The sequence below is a fragment of the Bombina bombina genome, chromosome 4 (assembly GCF_027579735.1).
Source record: "Bombina bombina isolate aBomBom1 chromosome 4, aBomBom1.pri, whole genome shotgun sequence".
Lineage (NCBI taxonomy): Eukaryota > Metazoa > Chordata > Amphibia > Anura > Bombinatoridae > Bombina > Bombina bombina.
Window position 1 is genome coordinate 7531986 of NC_069502.1, and position 17767 is coordinate 7549752.

The following is a 17767-nucleotide window of genomic DNA, read 5'->3' on the forward strand; positions in this document are numbered from 1 at the left end:
GGCGATATTTATTATGAACCGTGAAATTGAAAACAAAAACATGATTGGACACCAAGTACAGTACAGGTTGTTCTCCTTCGGCCTTTTTAGAATAGTGTTCCGGACCCCCAACAAAAACAACAGCAGGAAAGAGGACATATGGCATCCTTTTGAACAATAGATGACAGGTAAGGCATAGATTTTACAAAGCCATAGATAATTTTTTTTGCAACTGTGAAATAAAAAAAAACATTGATTGGACACCCAGCACACTTCTTTATCCTTAGGCCTTTTTATAAGAGGCTCCCGGAGCCTCAACAGAAAAAACATTATGAAAGAGGACATATGTCATCCTTTTGAATAATAGATTACAGGAAAGGCATTGATTTTTGAATCCCAGAGATCATTTATATGACCCGGGAAATAGAAAAAAAACATTGATTAGACACCCAGTACACTTATTTATTCTTAGGCCTTTTTAATAAGAGGGTCCCGGAGCTTCAACCGAAACAACAGCATGAAAAAGGACATATGTCATCCTTTTGAATAATAGATTACAGGAAAGGCATTGATTTTAGAATCCCAGAGATCATTTATATGACCCAGGAAATAGAAAAAAACATTGATTAGACACCCAGTACACTTATTTATTCTTAGGCCTTTTTAATAAGAGGGTCCCGGAGCCTCAACCGAAACAACAGCATGAAAAAGGACACATGTCATCCTTTTGAATAATAGATTACAGGAAAGGCATTGATTTTAGAATCCCAGAGATCATTTATATGACCCGGGAAATAGAAAAAAAACATTGATTAGACACCCAGTACACTTATTTATCCTCAGGCCTTTTTAATAAGAGGGTCCTGGAGCCTCAACCGAAACAACAGCATGAAAGAGGACATATGTCATCCTTCTGAATAATAGATTACAGGAAAGGCATTGATTTTAGAAACCCAGAGATCATTAGTTTCAACCGGGAAATAGAAAAAAACATTGATTAGACACCCAGAACACTTATTTATCCTCAAGCCTTTTTAATAAGAGGGTCCCTGAGCCTCAACTGAAACAACAGCATGAAAGAGGACATAGTCATCCTTTTGAATAATAGATTACAGGAAAGGCATTGATTTTAGAAACCCACAGATCATTATTTGCAACCGGGAAATAGAAAAAAAACATTGATTAGTCACCCAGTACACTTATTTATTCTTAGGCCTTTTTAATAAGAGGGTCCCGGAGCCTCAACCGAAACAACAGCATGAAAGAGGACATATGCCATCCTTTTGAATAATAGATTACAGGAAAGGCATTGAATTTAGAATCCCAGAGATCATTTATATGACCCGGGAAATAGAAAAAAACATTGATTAGACACCCAGTACACGTATTTATACTCAGGCCTTTTTAATAAGACGGTCCCGGAGCCTCAACCGAAACAACAGCATGAAAGAGGACATATGTCATCCTTTTGAATAATAGATTACAGGAAAGGCATTGATTTTAGAATCCCAGAGACCATTTATATGACCCGGGAAATAGAAAAAAACATTGATTAGACACCCAGTACACTTATTTATCCTCAGGCCTTTTTAATAAGAGGGTCCCGGAGCCTCAACCGAAACAACAGCATGAAAGAGGACATATGTCATCCTTTTGAATAATAGATTACAGGAAAGGCATTGATTTTAGAAACCCAGAGATCATTTATATGACCCGTGAAATAGAAAAAAACATTGATTAGACACCCAGTACACTTATTTATCCTCAGGCCTTTTTAATAAGAGGGTCCCGGAGCCTCAACCGAAACAACAGCATGAAAGAGGACATATGTCATCCTTTTGAATAATAGATTACAGGAAAGGCATTGATTTTAGAAACCCACAGATCATTATTTGCAACCGGGAAATAGAAAAAAACATTGTTTAGACACCCAGTACACTTATTTATCCTTAGGCCTTTTTAATAAGAGGGTCCCGGAGCCTCAACCGAAACAACAGCATGAAAGAGGACATATGTCATCCTTTTGAATAATAGATTACAGGAAAGGCATTGATTTTAGAAACCCACAGATCATTATTTGCAACCGGGAAATAGAAAAAAACATTGATTAGACGCCCAGTACACTTATTTATTCTTAGGCCTTTTTAATAAGAGGGTCCCGGAGCCTCAACCGAAACAACAGCATGAAAGAGGACATATGTCATCCTTTTGAATAATAGATTACAGGAAAGGCATTGAATTTAGAATCCCAGAGATCATTTATATGACCCGGGAAATAGAAAAAAACATTGATTAGACACCCAGTACACTTATTTATCCTCAGGCCTTTTTAATAAGAGGGTCCCGGAGCCTCAACCGAAACAACAGCATGAAAGAGGACATATGTCATCCTTTTGAATAATAGATTACAGGAAAGGCATTGATTTTAGAAACCCAGAGATCATTTATATGACCCGTGAAATAGAAAAAAACATTGATTAGACACCCAGTACACTTATTTATCCTCAGGCCTTTTTAATAAGAGGGTCCCGGAGCCTCAACCGAAACAACAGCATGAAAGAGGACATATGTCATCCTTTTGAATAATAGATTACAGGAAAGGCATTGATTTTAGAAACCCACAGATCATTATTTGCAACCGGGAAATAGAAAAAAACATTGTTTAGACACCCAGTACACTTATTTATCCTTAGGCCTTTTTAATAAGAGGGTCCCGGAGCCTCAACCGAAACAACAGCATGAAAGAGGACATATGTCATCCTTTTGAATAATAGATTACAGGAAAGGCATTGATTTTAGAAACCCACAGATCATTATTTGCAACCGGGAAATAGAAAAAAACATTGATTAGACGCCCAGTACACTTATTTATTCTTAGGCCTTTTTAATAAGAGGGTCTCGGAGCCTCAACCGAAACAACAGCATGAAAGAGGACATATGTCATCCTTTTGAATAATAGATTACAGGAAAGGCATTGAATTTAGAATCCCAGAGATCATTTGTATGACCCGGGAAATAGAAAAAAACATTGATTAGACACCCAGTACACTTATTTATCCTCAGGCCTTTTTAATAAGAGGGTCCCGGAGCCTCAACCGAAACAACAGCATGAAAGAGGACATATGTCATCCTTTTGAATAATAGATTACAAGAAAGGCATTGATTTTAGAAACACAGAGATAATTAGTTGCAACCGGGAAATTTAAAAAACATTGAATAGACACCCAGTACACTTCTTTATCCATAGGCCTTTTTAGCAGAGGCTCCAGGACCCTCAACAAAAACAAGAGCAGGGAGGTGGGCATAGGAGTACAATGGAGTGTGACAATAATAATGTGAAGGGGAAGATTGCGGAGTTGTGGCATTTTAATTTTGTTATCGTGGGAAGTACTTGCAATGACCTTGCTCTGGTGAATCCATATCGCAAATGTCTTTTTTAAGGCACTGTTTGTCTATTTTTTGAATATCAGCATTTGGTAATTGAAGCTCAACTTAAGGCTGGTGAAACCAACCTTTCTTCTGGCTGTTTGCAAATGTTGTGGCTCTCTTGATGATTGACGATAAACATGTGTCACCTGCAATCAGAGCCCGTTACTTCTGTCTAAATCATCTTCCTGGTATGGACAGGCCACTGTTTCCCACAGCAAGTCCGGAGCTTGAACTACAAGATTGTCTTGAGTATGGTAGGAAACTAAAGTTTATTTAATTCTGTACTATCACCACAAAAGCTGAACTTCTTGAACCAAGGAAAATGCAAGCAATTTCCTGTGCTTATGGATGACAAGGATGTCCTGTCCTGTGGTGCACAGAGATGGAGTGGATTTTGGGCCTCCCTGTACACTACCCAGATGTCTCCAACATCACCAGAAACACAAGACAGCGACTCTTGGGAAGTTCCTGGAGTGTTCCGGTAGTCATCTCTTTGTGCCCCGAAAGGAATACTTTATCAGTGTTTTTGTATACATCCGACAACAGCTTCGGAGACTGTGGTGACGCACATGTTATTTACTGTTGTTCCAGCTGTGGCAATATCAATTGGCATTAAAAAGGTAATATTTGGGGGGGCGGAGCCTATAGCTGTTGCGGTAGGACGTGTGTTTGAGGAGCTCCAGGTCTTACAATTTACTTTGGAGTTAGTTTTCAACCTTAATTTAATTTTCTTTTTGGGATTCATAGTCACACTTTCTGGGGCTATCCAAGAGGAGCATGGAGATACCTTACTCATATCGGCTTACCTATGTTCCTCAGCTGACTGCGTTACAGCTAGCCGCGACACTGAGAGGCCTCTCTAGCCTGATAGTGCTGTCAAAGCTGCCGCCAATATACCCCCCCAGGACCCTGGGTTATCAAACCAGTTCTATAGTAACTGGACAACTCGTTAATCACAACTATTGACAAAGAGAAGGAAAAGCACAAGTCACCCCTTATATCAACGGGTACGGAGACCTGTTTTTTGCGTTTCCAATATGGCGCCGGACACCAAACTAATCCTGAATGAAAAAAAAAGGTAAGATTTGGACTAGTGACGCACATTTTATGCCATCTGTGGCAATTGCAATTTGCATTAAAAAGAATCTGCTAACAACCACTACCTACGACCACACCTGACTCCTGAAGTCATGCTTCAGTTATTAACTCAAGTTAAATTAATTTTTTTTTTTATTATGCTCAGCAGATTAAAAACATACCATTCTTCTAGTCATACCACACGACATGTCAAAATGCTGCATGGAAAATGGCAGTGTGCAAAGTCATAATCTTAGTGAACCTATAAGTGCATTACATTTTCTAAAATAAACAAAAATACAGAGAAAAAAAAAAAAAAAGGAAAGAGGACATATGGCATCCTTTTGAACAATAGATTACATTTAAGGCATTGATTTGAGAAACCCAGAGATAATTTGTTGCAACCGGGAAATCTAAAAAATTGTGATTAGACACCCAGTACACTTATTTATCCTTAGGCCTTATTAGCAGAGGCTCCAGGACCCTCAACAAAACCAGCAGCAGGAAAGAGGGCATATGGCATCATTTTGAAAAATAGATTTCTGGAAAGGCATTGATTTTAGAAACCCGGGAATAATTTGTTTCAACCGGGAAATCTAAAAAACATTGATTAGACACCCAGTACACATATTTATCCTTAGGCCTTTTTAGCAGAGGCTCCAGGACCCTCCACAAAACCAGCAGCATGAAACTCCAGGACCCTCCACAAAACCAGCAGCATGAAAGAGGACATATGGCATCCTTTTGAAAATTAGATTACTGGAAAGGCATTGATTTTAGAAACACAGAGATCATTAGTTGCAACCGTGAAATCTAAAAAAACATAGATTATACACCCAGTACACTTCTTTATCCTTAGGCCTTTTTATAAGAGGCTCCCGGAGCCTCAACAGAAACAACAGCATGAAAGAGGACATATGGAATCCTTGTGACTAATAGATTACAGGAAAGGCATTGATTTTAGAAACCCTGGGATAATTTGTTGCAACCGTAAAATCTAAAAAAAGATTGATTAGACACCCAGTACACATATTTATCCTTAGGCCTTTTTAGCAGAGGCTCCAGGACCCTCCACAAAACCAGCAGCATGAAAGAGGACATATGGCATCCTTTTGAAAATTAGAATACAGGAAAGGCATTGATTTTAGAAACACAGAGATCATTAGTTGCAACCGGGAAATCTAAAAAAACATAGATTATACACCCAGTACACTTCTTTATCCTTAGGCCTTTTTATAAGAGGCTCCCGGAGCCTCAACAGAAACAACAGCATGAAAGAGGACATATGGCATCCTTGTGACTAATAGATTACAGGAAAGGCATTGATTTTAGAAACCCTGGGATAATTTGTTGCGGCCGTGAAATCTAAAAAAAGATTGATTAGACACCCAGTACACTTATTTATCCTTAGGCCTTTTTAGCAGAGGCTCCAGGACCCTCCACAAAACCAGCAGCATGAAAGAGGACATATGGCATCCTTTTGAAAATTAGATTACAGGAAAGGCATTGATTTTAGAAACACTGAGATCATTAGTTGCAACCGGGAAATCTAAAAAAAACGTAATTAGACACCCAGTACACTTATTTATCCTTAGGCCTTATTAGCAGAGGCTCCAGGACCCTCAACAAAACCAGCAGCAGGAAAGAGGACATATGGCATCCTTTTGAAAAATAGATTTCTGGAAAGGCATTGATTTTAGAAACCCGGGAATAATTTGTTTCAACCGGGAAATCTAAAAGAACATTGATTAGACACCCAGTACACATATTTATCCTTAGACCTTTTTAGCAGAGGCTCCAGGACCCTCCACAAAACCAACAGCATGAAAGAGGACATATGGCATCCTTTTGAAAATTAGATTACAGGAAAGGCATTGATTTTAGAAACACAGAGATCATTAGTTGCAACCGTGAAATCTAAAAAAACATAGATTATACACCCAGTACACTTCTTTATCCTTAGGCCTTTTTATAAGAGGCTCCCGGAGCCTCAACAGAAACAACAGCATGAAAGAGGACATATGGCATCCTTGTGACTAATAGATTACAGGAAAGGCATTGATTTTAGAAACCCTGGGATAATTTGTTGCAACCGTGAAATCTAAAAAAAGATTGATTAGACACCCAGTACACTTATTTATCCTTAGGCCTTTTTAGCAGAGGCTCCAGGACCCTCCACAAAACCAGCAGCATGAAAGAGGACATATGGCATCCTTTTGAAAATTAGATTACAGGAAAGGCATTGATTTTAGAAACACAGAGATCATTAGTTGCAACCGTGAAATCTAAAAAACATAGATTATACACCCAGTACACTTCTTTATCCTTAGGCCTTTTTATAAGAGGCTCCCGGAGCCTCAGCAGAAACAACAGCATGAAATAGGACATATGGCATCCTTGTGACTAATAGATTACAGGAAAGGCATTGATTTTAGAAACCCTGGGATAATTTGTTGCAACCGTGAAATCTAAAAAAAGATTGATTAGTCACCCAGTACACAAATTTATCCTTAGGCCTTTTTAGCAGAGGCTCCAGGACCCTCCACAAAATCAGCAGCATGAAAGAGGACATATGGCATCCTTTTGAAAATTAGATTACAGGAAAGGCATTGATTTTAGAAACACAGAGATCATTAGTTGCAACCATGAAATCTAAAAAAAAATAGATTATACACCCAGTACACTTCTTTATCCTTAGGCCTTTTTATAAGAGGCTCCCGGAGCCTCAACAGAAACAACAGCATAAAAGAGGACATATGGCATCCTTGTGACATATGGCATCCGTGTTTTTTGCGTTTCCAATATGGCGCCGGACACCAAACTAATCCTGAATGAAAAAAAAAAGGTAAGATTTGGACTAGTGACGCACATTTTATGCCATCTGTGGCAATTGCAATTTGCATTAAAAAGAATCTGCTAACAACCACTACCTACGACCACACCTGACTCCTGAAGTCATGCTTCAGTTATTAACTCAAGTTAAATTAATTTTTTTTTTTATTATGCTCAGCAGATTAAAAACATACCATTCTTCTAGTCATATCACACGACATGTCAAAATGCTGCATGGAAAATGGCAGTGTGCAAAGTCATAATCTTAGTGAACCTATAAGTGCATTACATTTTCTAAAATAAACAAAAATACAGAGAAAAAAAAAAAAAAAGGAAAGAGGACATATGGCATCCTTTTGAACAATAGATTACATTTAAGGCATTGATTTGAGAAACCCAGAGATAATTTGTTGCAACCGGGAAATCTAAAAAATTGTGATTAGACACCCAGTACACTTATTTATCCTTAGGCCTTATTAGCAGAGGCTCCAGGACCCTCAACAAAACCAGCAGCAGGAAAGAGGGCATATGGCATCATTTTGAAAAATAGATTTCTGGAAAGGCATTGATTTTAGAAACCCGGGAATAATTTGTTTCAACCGGGAAATCTAAAAAAACATTGATTAGACACCCAGTACACATATTTATCCTTAGGCCTTTTTAGCAGAGGCTCCAGGACCCTCCACAAAACCAGCAGCATGAAACTCCAGGACCCTCCACAAAACCAGCAGCATGAAAGAGGACATATGGCATCCTTTTGAAAATTAGATTACTGGAAAGGCATTGATTTTAGAAACACAGAGATCATTAGTTGCAACCGTGAAATCTAAAAAAACATAGATTATACACCCAGTACACTTCTTTATCCTTAGGCCTTTTTATAAGAGGCTCCCGGAGCCTCAACAGAAACAACAGCATGAAAGAGGACATATGGAATCCTTGTGACTAATAGATTACAGGAAAGGCATTGATTTTAGAAACCCTGGGATAATTTGTTGCAACCGTAAAATCTATAAAAAGATTGATTAGACACCCAGTACACATATTTATCCTTAGGCCTTTTTAGCAGAGGCTCCAGGACCCTCCACAAAACCAGCAGCATGAAAGAGGACATATGGCATCCTTTTGAAAATTAGAATACAGGAAAGGCATTGATTTTAGAAACACAGAGATCATTAGTTGCAACCGGGAAATCTAAAAAAACATAGATTATACACCCAGTACACTTCTTTATCCTTAGGCCTTTTTATAAGAGGCTCCCGGAGCCTCAACAGAAACAACAGCATGAAAGAGGACATATGGCATCCTTGTGACTAATAGATTACAGGAAAGGCATTGATTTTAGAAATCCTGGGATAATTTGTTGCGGCCGTGAAATCTAAAAAAAGATTGATTAGACACCCAGTACACTTATTTATCCTTAGGCCTTTTTAGCAGAGGCTCCAGGACCCTCCACAAAACCAGCAGCATGAAAGAGGACATATGGCATCCTTTTGAAAATTAGATTACAGGAAAGGCATTGATTTTAGAAACACTGAGATCATTAGTTGCAACCGGGAAATCTAAAAAAAACGTAATTAGACACCCAGTACACTTATTTATCCTTAGGCCTTATTAGCAGAGGCTCCAGGACCCTCAACAAAACCAGCAGCAGGAAAGAGGACATATGGCATCCTTTTGAAAAATAGATTTCTGGAAAGGCATTGATTTTAGAAACCCGGGAATAATTTGTTTCAACCGGGAAATCTAAAAAAACATTGATTAGACACCCAGTACACATATTTATCCTTAGACCTTTTTAGCAGAGGCTCCAGGACCCTCCACAAAACCAACAGCATGAAAGAGGACATATGGCATCCTTTTGAAAATTAGATTACAGGAAAGGCATTGATTTTAGAAACACAGAGATCATTAGTTGCAACCGTGAAATCTAAAAAAACATAGATTATACACCCAGTACACTTCTTTATCCTTAGGCCTTTTTATAAGAGGCTCCCGGAGCCTCAACAGAAACAACAGCATGAAAGAGGACATATGGCATCCTTGTGACTAATAGATTACAGGAAAGGCATTGATTTTAGAAACCCTGGGATAATTTGTTGCAACCGTGAAATCTAAAAAAAGATTGATTAGACACCCAGTACACTTATTTATCCTTAGGCCTTTTTAGCAGAGGCTCCAGGACCCTCCACAAAACCAGCAGCATGAAAGAGGACATATGGCATCCTTTTGAAAATTAGATTACAGGAAAGGCATTGATTTTAGAAACACAGAGATCATTAGTTGCAACCATGAAATCTAAAAAAAAATAGATTATACACCCAGTACACTTCTTTATCCTTAGGCCTTTTTATAAGAGGCTCCCGGAGCCTCAACAGAAACAACAGCATGAAAGAGGACATATGGCATCCTTGTGAATAATCGATTACAGGAAAGGCATTGATTTTAGAAACCCGGGGATAATTTGTTTCAACGGTGAAATCTAAAAAAACATTGATTAGACACCCAGTACACTTATTTATCCTTAGGCCTTTTTTTAGCAGAGGCTCCAGGACCCTCAACAAAACCAGCAGCAGGAAAGAGGACATATGGCATCCTTTTGAAAATTAGATTACAGGAAAGGCATTGATTTTAGAAACCCGGAGATAATTTGTTGCAACCGGGAATTTGAATCAAACAAATGATTCGATGGACACCTAGTACACTTCTTTCTCCTTCAGCCTTTTTATAAGAGGGTCCAGGACCCTCAAAAAAAAAACACCAGCAGGAAAGAGGACGTATGGCATCCTTTTGAACAATAGAGTACAGGTACAGCATTGATTTTACAAACCCAGAGATAATTTTGGTCAAATGTGAAATAGAAAAAAAAATTGAGTGGACACCCAGTACACCTCTTTCTCCTTAGGCCTTTTTATAAGAGGGTCCAGGACCCTCAAACAAAATACCAGCAGGAAAGAGAACATATGGCATCCTTTTGAACAATAAAGTACTGGTACGGCATTGATTTTAGAAACCCACAGATAATTGTTTGGAAAAGTGAAATAGCCCCAAAAACCATGCTTGGACTCCCACTCCAGGTCATTCTCCTTCAGCTTTTTTATAAGAGGGTCCAGCACCCTCAACAGAAACTACTGCAGGAAACACCACCACATATGCCATCCTTTTGCACAAGCGAGTACAGGTATGGCATCCATTTTAGAAACCCAGAGATAATTGAGAGGAACCAGGAACATTTTTCTAAAAATTTGATGGGGCACCCATTACAGGTCGTTCTCCTTCAGCCTTTTTATACCATGGGCCACGACCCGCAACAGGCACAACAGCATGAAACACCACATATGCCACCCTTTTGCAAAATAGAGTACATGTATGGCATAGATGGAACACAGAGATAATTTAGAGCAACCAAGAGATGGATAAAGATGCTTGGTCGGTCCTCCTCCTTCAAATTTGTGACATTTTGCGTTCAATTTAAAGGTCCACCAAATATGAGTGGTTTGCTAAGTTGTGCAATTCGTAACAGTTTAATCACTAGTGTTATGTGCCTTATTTTTTTTATTTGAGTTTTGTACCCACAGAGCTGCAGCAGAGGCCAGAAAAAATAGGAATGTACAAATGACTGAAAAAATTGGGTATTGTTGTAGCAACTGCTGTAGCAGCGGCCAGAAAAATTGATGTTTGTAAAACATTTATAAAGTGCCCTAAAAGCTTGTGGCTTGAACACTAGTTGTTGGCGGATAAGTCAAGCAAGTCCTCCGGCTTTATAACAAAAAAAAAAGGCCAGCCTTTGTACCAGTTGTAGCCCAAGCCAGCTCATCTCATCATCAGGCCTTTTTTATTCAAATGTATCGCCTAATGTCAGTCCCTTCAGGATCCAGCCCTCATTCATTTTTATAAAAGTGAGATAGTAAAGGCTTTTTTGACCTAGCCGACTTCTCTTCTCAGTGACAAAACCTCCTGCTGCACTGAAAGTCCTTTCGGACAGGACACTTGAAGCGGGGCAGGCCATAAGTTCCATTGCAAATTGGGATAGCTCAGGCCAAAAGTCCAGCCTGCACACCCAGTAGTCAAGGGGTCCATCACTCCTGAGAGTGTCGAGATCCGCAGTTAAAGCTAAGTAGTCTGCTACCTGTCGGTTGAGTCTTTCTCTAAGGCTGGATCCCGAAAAGCTCTGATGGTGCATGGGAGTTAAAAAGGTACGCATGTCCTCCATCAACAAGACGTCAGGAAAGCGTCCGGTACTTGCCGCCGTGGTTGTGGGAGGAGGAGGATTAATTTCATCTCTTCCCCTGTTACATTCCCATGGTGCTGTGACATCACCCTTATACACTGTGTAAAGCATAGTTTTTAATTTATTATGAAAATGCTCCATCCTTTCCAACTTGAGGGAATTTGGTAACATTTCAGGCACTTTATGCTTATACCGGGGGTCAAGGAGCGTGGACACCCAGTACAGGTCGTTCTCCTTCAGCTTTTTTATACGAGGGTCCCTCAACAGGCACGACAGCATGAAAGAACCCATTTGAACAAGGTTGGATGCCGAGCTAATCATGTCCCATTCCTCCTCTTCACTGATCTCACTGATGTTATCTTCTTCCCCCCAGCCACGTACAACACCACGGGTACCAGAGAGGTGACAACAACGAGCACCCTGGGATGCCTGTTGTGCTCGGTCTTCCTCCTCTTCCTCCTCCTCCTCAAAGCCACATTCCTCCTCTGACTCCTCTTCCTCACAATTCTCTTCCTGCGTTGCCGCAGGTCCAGCAAGCGATGCTGATTCGGCTGTTTGTGGGGGTGATGGACACCACAACTCTTCCGCTTCCTCTTCACGCTCATCTACTGCCTGATCCAGCACTCTTCGCAGGGCACGCTCCAGGAAGAAAACAAATGGTATGATGTCACTGATGGTGCCTTCGGTGCGACTGACAAGGTTTGTCACCTCCTCAAAAGGACGCATGAGCCTACAGGCATTGCGCATGAGCGTCCAGTAATTTGGAAAAAATATCCCCAGCTCCCCAGAGGCTGGCCTAGCACCCCGGTCATACAAGTACTCATTAACAGCTTTTTCTTGTTGTAGCAGGCGGTCAAACATTAGGAGTGTTGAATTCCACCTTGTCGGGCTGTCGCAAATCAAGCGCCTCACTGGCAGTTTGTTTCGACGCTGGATATCGGACAAGTGCGCCATGGCCGTGTAGGAACGCCTGAAATGGCCACACACCTTCCTGGCCTGCTTCAGGACGTCCTGTAAGCCTGGGTACTTATGGACAAATCATTGTACAATTAGATTACACACATGTGCCATGCACGGCACATGTGTCAACTTGCCCAATTTCAATGCCGCCACCAAATTACTTCCATTGTCAGAAACAACCTTGCCAATCTCCAGTTGGTGCGGAGTCAGCCACTGATCCACCTGTGCGTTCAGGGCGGTCAGGAGTGCTGGTGTGGTGTGACTCTCCACTTTCAGGCAAGTCAACCCCAAGACGGTGTGACCCTGTCGTACCCGGGATGTAGCATAGTACCTGGGGAGCTGGGGGGTGCCATAGATGTGGAGCAAGACGCAGAAGTTGAAGAGGACTCAGCCGAGGAAGAGGTTATGGAAGAGGATGGAGTAGGAGGAGTAGAGGAGGTAGCAGCAGGCCTGCCTGCAAGTCGTGGCGGTGTCACCAACTCTTCTGCAGAGCCATGCATTCCATGCTTGTCAGAAGTCAGCAGGTTTACCCAATGTGCAGTGTAGGTGATATACCTGCCCTGACCATGCTTTGCAGACCAGCTATCCGTGGTCATATGGACCCTTGCCCCAACGCTGTGTGCCAGACATGCCATAACTTCCTTTCTCACAACAGAGTACAGGTTTGGGATTGCCTTTTGTGAAAGAAATTTCTGCCAGGTACCTTCCACTGCGTTGTCCCAATAGATACAAATTTTTTGAAAGCATCAGACTCCACCAGCTTGTATGGTAAAAGCTGGCGGGCTAAGAGTTCAGACAAGCCAGCTGTCAGACGCCGGGCAAGGGGGTGACTTTGAGAAATTGGCTTCTTACGCTCAAACATGTCCTTGACAGACACCTGACTGTGGGCAGATGACCATGAACTGCTATGTAAGAGAGACTGAGTGGAGGATGGTTGAGAGGGGGCAAGGAGGACAGCACTGGTTGACGTGGCTGAAGATGCTGGAGCTGGAGGAGGAGGACGGCTTTCACTTTGTGTGCTGCTTCTACTCATGTGTTCTTCCCATCGGCCTTTGTGATGGGAGACCATGTGCCTTCGCGAAGCAGTTGTACCTAGGTGGCTGTTGGACTTCCCACGACTCAGTTTCTTTTGGCACAGGTTGCAAATGGCATCGCTGTTGTCAGAGGCAGACACACAAAAAAAATGCCACACTGCTGAGCTCTGCGATGACGGCATTCTGGTGGTGGCAACAGCATGCGTTGATGGGCGTCGGCGTGCTGTCTGGCTGACCCCTGGTGACGATGCATGCTGTCTGACTGTGCCACTAGCTCCTTGAGACGACCTCCCCATGCTTCCAAATTGTCTCCTCCTACTCCTCCTCTCTGTCTCCCCATCTGAACTTTCCCCCTCTTCTTCTTCTCTTCTAGCAGGCACCCACGTGACATCCACCGACACATCATCATCAACCGCTTCACTTGTATCTGAAACATCAAGAAAGGAAGCAGCAGCGGGTACAACATCATCATCATCATCACACCGTACCTCCATGTCGGTAATGCTGCCTGACTGAGACTGATCACTATTATCTACATCCTCTGTCAATGATGGTTGCGCATCACTCATTTCTTCCAACTGATGTGTCAATAACTCCTGTGACAGATCAAGTGAAGCGGCTGTGGTGCTAGTGTTGGTGGTGGCGACAGGCGGGGGAGTGTCACTGGTCACTTGAGACCTGCCCAAAGCACAGCTGGATGTAGATGGTGCGTCAAGGTTAGGAGGACTAGCAGCAGAAGCTGAAGAAGATTGGGTGTCCTGTGTTAGCCATTCAACTAGGTCCTCCTCAGAAGTTTTTGCGTCCCCCCTGGCACCCGGCGTCTGAACAATGTGCATATTTGTAGGGTCTAAAGGAATCACAGCACCACGACCACAACCACAGAACCTGCGGGGTGGCCTGCCTCTGCCTGTCTTTTTTTTTTAAATGGACACTAACAATACTATTACACCAATTGAGTGGTGGCACTGTAAAAGTGGGCACATTATACACTGTGAGACTGACAACAACAAAAAAGACAGATGTTTTAAAAATCACAAATTGTTAATTTTTTAAAATATTACAAGTACTGTGACAACAAATATGATTGTTTGGCACTAGTTGGCAAATGGGCCTGTTTGGCACACACGCTGGGAGAAAGGAAACTGCAATTCAAAGGCACTAGGAGACTGAAGAATCACAGTCAAAACAGTTATGATTAACAGAAATTCCAATCCTGTTACAATAAATATGATTGGTGGCACTAATTGGCTAGTTGGGACTGGCACACAGGCAGGCAGGCAGGAGGAAAATGCAATTCAAGGAGGGCACTAGTAGACTGCAGATTGACAGTCAAAACAGTGATGATTGACAAATTTTGCAATACTGTTAAAATAAATATGATTGCTGCCACTAATTGGATAGTTGGGCCTGGCACACAGGCTGGCAGGCAGTAGAAAAGTGCAATTCAATGGCACGAGCAAACTGAGGATTAAGATCAACAATCAATTTTTTTTTAATTTTAATTAGTAACTATACTGTGACAACAATTATGATTGGTGTAAATAGTTGGCAAGACGGCCTGGCACAAAAGGCTGGCAGGCAGGAGGTAGATGCAATTCAACGACACTAGGAGACTGATTACTGACAGTCAAAACAGTGATGATTGACAATTTTTGCAATACTGTTAAAAGAAATATGATTGCTGGCAATAAATGGGTAGGTGGGGCTAGCACACAGCAGGCTGCAAGGCAGGAGGAAAGTGCAATTCAATGTCACCAGCAAACTGAGGATTCACAACAACTATTACCAAAAATTTTAATTTTTAATTATTAAGAATACTGTGACAACAAATATGATTGGTGTAAATATTTTTCAAGTAGGCCTGGCACACAGGCTTGGAAGGCAGTAGTAAAGTGCAATTCTAGGGTACGAGCAAACTGAGGATTAAGATCAACAATCAAAATTTTTTTAATTTTAATTAGTAACTATACTGTCTGTGACAACAATTATGATTGGTGTAAATAGTTGGCTAGACGGCCTGGCACAAAAGGCTGGCAGTGGCAGGCAGGAGGAAAATGCAATTCAATGGCACTAGGAGACTGAATATTTTCAGTCCAAAAAATTATGATTTTTATTTTTTTATATACTGTTACAAGAATTATGATTGGTGCCACTAATTGGCTAGTGTGGCCTGGCACACAGGATGGCAGATATGAGTCGTGGATGGTAGGTAGGGCAGCAATTTATCACAGTATGCTGTGTAAGTGACAAAAACACAGGCCTGATAGAAAATTAAGTTAGATTACACTAGCAAAATATTTTAAAATTTTAGATTTTAATATTAAAATGATGTTAAGAAGTGCAATGCACATATGACTCTATGAGTGGTCGCACTGGCTGGCTGCTACGTAGGGCAGCAATTAACAACAGTATGCTGTGTAAGTCAGATAGACAGTTAGACACAGGCCTGATAGAAAATAAAATTAGATTACACTAGCATAATGATTTATTTTGGGAATTTAAAGAAAAAGGTTAAGCACATACATATGAGTCGTGGCTGATAGCCTTGGAAGGGCAGCTATTAAAAACAGTAGGCTCTGTAAGTCAGATACACACACGCCTGAAAATACTATTAGATTGCAGTAGAAAAATGATTGAAATTATTTTTTTTGGGGGGAAATTAAAAAAAGGTTAAACACATATGAGTCGTGGCTCATAGACTAGGGAGGGCAGCAAGTAAACACAGTTGGCTCTGTATGTCAGCAAAACACACAGGCCGGATAGAAAATTATATTAGATTACACTATCAAACAAATTTAAACTTTTTTTTTTTTTATATTAAAATTAAGGTGAAGAAGAATAGCTGAGTGCTGGGTGGCTGCCTGGCACAGACCAATTAACCAAAAGACTGAAAAAAAATGAGGTATATTAATGCTGAGTGAGCCTGACAGACACAGGCATGATAGTAAATGTAATTAGATTACACTAGCAAAATATTTTTTTATTTTTTTTTAAATTTAAAATAATGTTATAAACGGATATTAACACTGGTGGCTGCTGGCTGGCACAGAGCAATGAACCAGAGTATATGCTGTGTCACACTGGCCTGATAGAAAATGAAAAAAAATTACACTAGCAAAATAATTAAATTTTTTGGCTAGTTAAATTTCAACTAATGTTGTTAGGGAGATATCAGTGGTGGCAGTAATCACAGCATATGCTGTGAGCCTTAAACACACAGCCTGAAAGCCAGGCAAATGCTAATAAAAAAAAAAAAAAACGGCACGAAATATAGCCCTAAAAAGGGCTTTTTGGGGTGCTGTGCTTGCAGCAGAGATGAGTGGAGTCCTTCTGGACTGTAAATACACTAGCCTAGCTATGTTTTTCCTATTAATGTCAGGAGCAAAAACACAACACGTCCTCTCATTAAGAAAGCAAGGTCGTTATGAGTCTAAAATGGCGGATTCCGAGTAGCTGGGAGGGTCTGTGAGTGAGTGTCTGATGTTGATTGGCTCTAATGTGTCAGGCGGCTGTGACATAAAGGGTCAAAGTTTCCTCAATGATGACAAATAGGGGCGGATCAAACATCATCATGTGTTCGCCCACAAACGCGAACGCGAACAAGCTATGTTCGCTGGGAACCGTTCGCGGGCGAACAGTTCGGGACATCACTAACTGTAGCCAGGATACCTCTCTGTGTGAAAGGTTTTACCTTTTTGGACACTTGAAAGGTGAAACTGTCGATCTGTAAGTTCCAACTTACTCCTAAGCTCCTTTGAAGGGGTAAAGGATCGACACCTAGAACAAGGTCCTTTAGATCTTTAGCTCTGTCATCTGCGGGAAATGCTTCCATTACTGGACTTCTGTTGGATGCCACTTTGTGTAGCTTGAGATTTGATCCTGCAAGCATGTCCTTAGCCCTCTGCAGAAGGCTGATTGCTTCAGCTTCAGTAGGCACAGATGCGAGTCCATCATCTACATAGAAATTCCTCAAGATAAACTGTTCTACATCTTCGCAATACTCACTTTTTCCTTGCTTTGCTATTTGTCTTAGACCATAAATGGCTATGGCTGGAGAAGGGCTGTTTCCAAAGACATGTACCTTCATCCTGAACTCTGTAATTTCTTTGTTAAGGTCATTGTCACGAAACCAAAGAAATCTCAAATAGTTACGGTGATCTTCTCTAACCATGAAACAGTAAAACATTTGTTGTACATCAGTGGTAATTGCAACTTGCTCTTTGCG